Here is a 5,908-nt window from a genome sequence, read left to right as displayed (position 1 = left end):
TATCCTAACCATAATCCTAACCCTGTGCTTTGTTCACACCACATAGGATGATCAGTTGTGCTGCTAATAATTTTCACATGACAAATTTAAAAAAAAAAAGAAAAAAAGAATTTTGACTCGGAGTTTTGCTTTGAATAAAAGTGTCCTTACAGATTTGATGGAGCTCAGGAGTCATCTTACTCTGACTTGCTCCAGATGATTTTACCGTTAAACTTGGAATCTGTTTGTAAAAACTTTCCAGTTTGATGTTGAAACAGAAACCACAGAACAATGTTTACTGTTAAATCCTGATTGATTCTGTCACTGTGTCTGTACCTGATTTAACTGTCATTTCAATAAACTAGTTGTGCTTACTTAAATGACATAACATTGAATTGACTATAGTACAATCCAGTCATCTACATTAAAATGAATATGAATGAACATACCCAGAGGGCATCCTTTTGATTCCACATGACGACCAAACCCAGCTTTGCCTTGATTTTGACATATGAGACAGATTTCTGATTGAAATGCCGGCCCGACTGAATGGTATAGAGACACTAGAGGAGACAAAAACAAGTCATCGTAGTAAGATGGTTTAACATCAAACATCACTGCAATCAGTGCATCAGCTTGTAATGAAAAGTCACTTTATCAAAACAGACTCACGGTTTATCATTGACTATAATGGAAGCATTGGCCAACTCCACAACAACCCCGTCGAGTTTCATTGTGAGCTTCTTAATGGTGATGACCCCGTTTATCTCCTGTCGCTGGAGCTGAATATTGAAGTTCTCATAGCTGTCCTTACACTGGGATGTGAGGATGTAGTTGCAAGTGTAAGGAAGCTGGAAGAAATCTCCATCGAAAGTCTTAAAATGGTAGTTTCCCCATGTACTGCAGAACTGGTCGTTGGGAGGGTCTCACTTCTAGTTTCAGAAGAAAATAGCATTTACTATACTGTAACTCAAATTTTAAATGATGGTTGATTTGTCATCTTTCATCTTTAAAAAAACAAACAAACAAACAAACAAAAAAACAATTACCTGTAATTACTGGCATTTTAGTCACCATCTGAACCATGACTTAGAAGAGAAGAAAGATATTTTTATATTTCACTGCACATCATCATACTGTCAGACAAAAATACACTATGCATATATATGAAAAAAAACACGAGGTTAACTGTATCATATTTTCCTCTTTAATCTTAACACATCATTTAATGTATTCAGCTCTCTTTGAAGCCCATTGATTGTACATACCACTGGATGCTGCTGATAGTCCAAGGCAGAGGGTGAGCCATGGTATCACCCATTCAAGTGGCATCCTGCCTGTCTCATGATCATTGTGTGGTCCCTGTCCTGAGAGGGATGGTTGAACCAACTGGTACCTCACTACCAATGTCAAGTAATATATATCTCTCAGTGTTTGCAGTTTAGGCGGGGTAAATATTTTGGGTGTCAATCATTGTGACTTCTGTCATGCAGTAAGATAACACCCATGAGGAGGTTTTCTCATAACGACACTTCACCTTCATCTGTCTGTGTCACGAAGCATCAAAGATGCTCAAGTTGTATGGCTCTGTTTTGATGTTAATTTTAGTAAATATTTATAAATGAACTTAAAAAAAGAACTTAAAATCATCTGCCAGACAGATATATTACTTTCACTGCTGTATAGCTATTCTTAAATGTGTCCATGGATAAAAAAGCTACACCAGCCTGAGCACAGATAATTATAGTCAAAATAAACTATCAATGTGGGCATTATTAAATAAATATGTGAACTCAAGAGCTTATCAGATGTGTAGAATGGAAAGGATCTTCCCTTAGTAACACTGACAATAACATATCCAACTGGACAGTTGATCATGTTGACGGGGAAAAAGCTGCTGTGACATAAAATGTGACAAGATATTGTGTTGATTTGCAATCTCTAACTTTAATTGTATCCAATAATTATATTAAATAATGACACAATTGGGACAGGTATTGTTTTGAATGAGGAATGAAAAAGAACAGCACAGGTTGTGCAAGACTTACAGATCCCTGATTACTGTCACCCTCCACCTGCAATGTCAACTTAAAATATCCTGGAACTGGCATCATATTTACTTGAAAACACCTCAGCTGCCAGCTGACGTGGTACTATTGCCAATGGTATCACCTATCAGATATCAAAAGTATCCGATATCCAAAACAGATAAATTGTAACAAATAAATTCTGTTATGTGCAAAAGTTTGGGGCACCTTGCTGTACAGATAATGGCAGGTAAAAACTACAGATTACAGTATCAAGAATACTATCTGCAGGTTAAACACATTTACTTTTTGATTCTGGGTCAATTTGGGATTTATACAAATTTCTTGAATGCTATGTAAACAAAAAGCTGGTTTTCACAGTTGGGTTGGGTGTTAAAAGAACACCTGTTTCCCAAGGTAAACTTCCTAAAGGGTGATTTCTTGGCCGTGTGTACAAATAATCAGGTTTCTAATCTGCTTTTGACAAGTGCACATGCATATGACTTCACACAGAGGAAGCAGCAGAGGAGCAACTGGATGAAAGGAGAGATCATTTCCCTCAGCCTTTGTATTTAAAAATAAAGTTAAGCAAAAAAGGAAACTAACACAAAGTTGCCACTACCAGCCTTGATAAGTCTCTCTCAACTGCTGAATGCTGGACAATTTCTTAGTCAACAGATACCAGAGAGACATTAGATGTTATAATATCATACATTGGAAAATAATACACACATGATAAATCTATCCATTATTATAAAAAAATATTAAGCCAAAAAAAACCCCCAAAACATTTGTGATCATACAAAAAGGAAAATTATCTGAGGAAAATCAACCCTGGCTACAAGAATAGAGAGAAAAATAGAGAGAAATAGAGAGAAAAAGAAGCCTGTAAACATTTAAGTTGATTGTTGACTTATACAAGGAGTCACTATACATTTTCAAATCCAAACAGCAGGGACTTTAAAATGCAGCCAGATGATGTTTCTGCAAGATTTGTCAGAAAAAGTTATTTTGCTGTTGGATTCCTTTACAAGGTGTAAAGTTATATTCTTAACTTTCACATAAGCTCATGTTTGCTTAAATGTGGTGAGAGAATATGTTGCAGTATTTGAATTGCATCTGGATTGTGAACAGAATTGGATTTGTAACTGATACTAGATCCTTGGCAACCGTCATCCTCTACCTGCAATGTCAACTTCAAATACAGGAGATCTGATGCCATATTCAACTGACAACGCTCCATTTGTCAGGCAATGACGTGTAATGGTACTGACTGATGTAGTGGTGTCTTTGTACAGTGGGTGGTATGTTGAGACAGCCTAACACCCTCACTGCTCACCTTTGATGAAGCTTTCGTGACTTCTGTGTTTGATTTCAAAGTAAACAATATACCTGTGTATACGCACAATTACATCTCTGAACATACTGTTGTGTAGCTCTAAAGTTCAAAAGCAGTATATTAAGACATGTTATTATAGATACACACCATCTCATTGTGTTCAGCAATTTTCTCAATGTCATTTTTAAAAATCACAATTCAAAATAATAATAAAAAAAGATTTTCAACAAATGGTAAAAATGTATTTGTAAAATTCTATGTGTCAATACATGTTTTAACATTTATTCTTGTTCATGATTCCTTTGTCAGTTAAAAATTCTATTTGATGGATTTTCCTCTATATCTGAGGGTCCACAGAAGCATGGCAGTGCAGTGACATGCTCAGTGATTTAAATTCAGCTGATTATACATCAGAGCAGTAGGCTTTCTCTTCATGGCAAAAAAGGCCTGCATTTCTCAATAATTCAGACCAAAGTCCTCTACATGAGGAGACTTTCAGTCCTGTTGCCTTGAGACAGATGCAAAGCAGCAGACTCTAGCTGGAGTCCTCCACTGAAGGCTGTTGCATGCCTTCAACATCCTGTCTTTCAGACAGTCCCACAGCCACAGTCATTCGCAGTGTGTAGAGAAAGATGCATGAAGATCAGATCCTTACACTAAGTAAGGTAGTAAGTAAGCTCTGCCAGGTTACTGATGCAGATGAGCTTCTCAGGGTCCCAGTTTGACTCTCTAAAGCTCAGCCAACAACAGATGAGATGCACATTATGCTTATTGCTGACAGGCATTATGTCACCATCCTGATGATCTTGTCATCGGGTAGACATTTTACAAAAGGTGCAGCCAGAGCAGCTGGATTCTGTTTTGTTGGGAGTAAACATCAATCAATAGTGCCATCTTTAAATGAGCTATATCCTGCAAGGCAAGTGTGTTAAAACTATTACATCACTAGTTGATGAATCAAAAGCCAGGAGATGGACAGTCATTTCACCTGTATCAGCACACATGCCATCAACACTGCAATGCTTGAGTTGATGGCCACTTTGTTTTTCATGATTGGTCTTGTTAATGGCATTTCTTTGCTGAGAGGCACTGTGAAGCAACTCATTTTCTTCCCAACACATTTGCATATTGATTGATTTTTGATATTAGACAAGTAGTGTCATTGAAAGCAAATGATTTTTAAATATGTTTTAAAACCACTTCCAAAAAAGGTTGAATGGTATTTATCAATTGAAGCATGGCCCTAAATTCATTTACATTTCTGTGCTAAGCCCCAGATCTCCACTGACCCCAGAATATAAAACATGAATCATGGTGCAGTAGGCAAATGGAATAATATTATTTAATGAAATTAAATGATTCCCCTGAATACAGAAGGTGCATCAAATACAAATATATTGAGTTAAAACTTCATAAAAACAAGAAAAAGCAAAGACACAATCACCAGTTCACTGAGTTTTAAGGACCCTGAAGCTTTGATACTCTAATTACGTTTCTTTATCACTAAGCTACATTCAATGGATCATGAGAAACTCTATGTGGATGGTGCAATTGGAAATGATGGCAAAAAAAAAGTATAACAAAGGACAGGTACAGCATACTGAGAATCAGAACCTAATCTTGTATTTTATCTTTAAAACCATGCACAGTAAAAGGAAGAGAAACACCCTGAAAATATCACACCATGAGATTTGGACAAAGGAACCACCTCTTCAAAAGGCTAAAAGAGACAACAACACCAATATGTTCTGTCCTCATGAGGAACTATCTGGACCTGGCTCCCTGACAATAAATGAGAAAATGATGACAGGTATTCTGAAAGTTCAAAGGTTCAGTGTCCAGAAGTGTAGGAAACATTTTATCACCATTTAGCATTGCTGACATAAAATATGAAGGTGTAACAGCTCAAAGTAATTCTCTCACTGGAAGAGAAGCCTTTCAGACTGCTGTTTTAAGCATTTTACTAATTTGCTCTAATATATCTTGTATTGGACTGTTCTCAGGTACGTGCTTTCAGCTAATGCTCAGAGGTGTGTCTCTGCTGGTTTTCACATATTGAGTCTTGATTCTCTAACAGTTTTTGGAGAGGAAATATTAAAGTTTATAAGAGTATTTTAGTCAGGTTAGTTTTCAGTCTTAAAATGTTTATGTTAGCCTTTGGTGTTTTCAGTACATTCCTGGCAAACACACTTATCAACTGAAATGTAGAAGTGCTTCATCTCTTTGCCATCAGTGCACTTCATTTCCACCTTCTTCTTACTGGTGGCCATTTCTTTACAGCATGTGCAGTGATGCATGAAACTGTTGCTCTCTGCAGAGTACCTGTAAATAAAGTTTCAGACAGGATCAGTGTTGGTCAGCTGTTGTCCTTTGTAAACAAACATTTATCCTGCCATTGCTATTCCCAATTAATTTTAAAAGGTGATTTTAAGCATGTCTGAGAAAATGCTCTGAACTGTACATCCCCAGATGTACTAATAAATCTATTAAATCTCACATTGATGATGACGTCCACAGGATCCTTCACAGGCCTGTAATTTCCACTGGTTTCAACTGACTTACA

At 36.7% G+C, this 5,908-nt stretch overlaps 1 pseudogene; it reads right to left on the bottom strand.

The window, feature by feature from the left end:
* Positions 1 to 428: 428 nt before the first annotated feature.
* LOC127141875 (mucin-2-like) lies at positions 429 to 1,311 on the bottom strand (annotated as a pseudogene).
* Between the last annotated feature and the right edge of the window lie 4,597 nt (positions 1,312 to 5,908).

This window comes from Lates calcarifer, unplaced genomic scaffold (genome assembly GCF_001640805.2).
Source record: "Lates calcarifer isolate ASB-BC8 unplaced genomic scaffold, TLL_Latcal_v3 _unitig_5771_quiver_2304, whole genome shotgun sequence".
NCBI classification, from domain to species: domain Eukaryota; kingdom Metazoa; phylum Chordata; class Actinopteri; family Centropomidae; genus Lates; species Lates calcarifer.
The sequence above is the reverse complement of the archived record's forward strand: the minus strand, read 5'-3'. Positions and strand labels throughout refer to the sequence as shown.